The sequence below is a fragment of the Bison bison genome, unplaced genomic scaffold (genome assembly GCF_000754665.1).
Source record: "Bison bison bison isolate TAMUID 2011002044 unplaced genomic scaffold, Bison_UMD1.0 scf7180017857464, whole genome shotgun sequence".
NCBI lineage: Eukaryota > Metazoa > Chordata > Mammalia > Artiodactyla > Bovidae > Bison > Bison bison.
Genome location: NW_011488037.1, coordinates 21,423 through 23,196, shown reverse-complemented (window position 1 = coordinate 23,196; position 1,774 = coordinate 21,423). Strand labels below are relative to the sequence as shown.

Here is a 1,774-nt window from a genome sequence, read left to right as displayed (position 1 = left end):
GCAGGAGGAAGTGTGGTCTGTTGGTCCATGAGAATCATTTCCGTGTTGAACCAGGTGTGTGTCAGCCTTTCTCCTGAATCTCTCCTGCAAGTTGGTTGAGGAAGAGAAGGCTCTCATGACTTGTGCTCTGACAACCTCCCAGGCACAAGGGCTGTGTCTCTTCTCTTGCAGATAGAGAGTGAGTCTGTGGAAGTATTTCCTCACAGCCAGGCTGGAGTCCTCCTTGAGCGGGGGAGCCCATCGCAGCCCCTCCTCCTGCCTCAGACAGGCTTGCAGGTCAGTGAGCTGCTGATCCAGTGCAGCGCGGAGCTTGTCCAGGAGGCTCTGGTCCCACACAGCGGCCAAGCCCTCTGTGCTGAAGAGCTGGAAGGTGTGCTGGGTCACCTCGTGGAGCACAGAGATGGCCTGAGCCTTCTGCAACTGGCTGCCATGCAGCGCCTCCTGGGGGAATGAGAAAGTAATTTACTGTCCTGCAGGCAGGAGGAAGGGGAGACCCTCCTCAGTTGTCGCAGGAGCGTCAGGACCCTCCTGTTGGCCAGGCTGTGGGTGTGAGGCAGGTGGCAGTCCAGAGAGCAGATGGCGTTGCAGCTGAGCAGCAGCAGGGCCAGGAGGAAGGACCAGGCTGGGGCCATCGGGGACCTTGCAGATGCTTCTGGCCTGGGGCGGTGGGTGACTCTGTGAACTTGCTCTTAGTTCTCTGAAGACCTTTCTTCAGGCCTGTGTCTTAAGTAGGAGCCCATGGTTTCCATTTTCTGAAAGTTCCCTCTTGCTTTCTACTTTTGTTTTTGCTTTTCATTTTACACTCTCCAAATGGGTTAAGGCAGCATTTCTCAATCATTTTTTTTTTCATGTTGCCCTTCTTTCTTCTGACCACAGAGCCTTTTTAGATATATTTTAGGTGCCCTGATTGTGAAATTTTGATAGCACAGATATACTGGGTATGTTTTTATGTATTCTATGGGTATCTTTTCTCTGTACATAGAAAAAGGAAGTATAAATATTACTCTTTGTATTCAATGTAGAGTTGAGAATCATATAAAATTTTAAGCTATAACTTAAATGTGAAAGCTACTGATTTTTTAAAATTTATTATTTTATTGAGGATAATTGCCTTACAGAATTTTGTTGTGTTCTATCAAACCTCAACATTAATCAGTCATAGGTATACGTATATCCCCTCCCTTTTGAAACTCCCTCCCATCTTCCTCCCCATCCCAATCCTCTAGGTTGATACAGAGCCCCTGTTTGAGTTTCCTGAGCCATTCAGCAAATTCCCGTTGGCTATCTATTTTACATATCGTAATGTAAGTTTCCATGTTACTCTCTCCATACATCTCACCCTGTCCCCTCTCCCCATGTCCATCAGTTTATTCTCTATGTCTGTTTCTCCATTCAGTTCAGTTCAGTTGCTCAGTCATGTATGACTCTTAGTGACCCCATGAATTGCAACACGCCAGGCCTCCCTGTCCATAACCAACTCCCGGAGTTCATCCAAACTCTTGTCCATTGAGTTGGTGATGCCATCCAGCCATCTCATCCTCTGTTATCCCCTTTTTCTCCTGCCCCCAATCCCTCCCAGCATCAGAGTCTTTTTCAATGAGACAACTCTTCACATGAGGTGGCCAAAGTATTAGAGTTTCAGCTTTAGCATCAGTCCTTCCAAAGAACACTCAGGACTGATCTCCTTTAGAATGGACTGGTTGGATCTCCTTGCAGTCCAAGGGACTCTCAAGACTCTTCTCCAACACCACAGCTCAAAAGCGTCAATTCTTCA

The 1,774-nt window shown here is 47.5% G+C and overlaps 1 pseudogene; it reads right to left on the bottom strand.

Moving 5' to 3' along the window:
* Positions 1–51: 51 nt before the first annotated feature.
* On the bottom strand, positions 52–632 carry LOC105003542 (annotated as a pseudogene).
* Between the last annotated feature and the right edge of the window lie 1,142 nt (positions 633–1,774).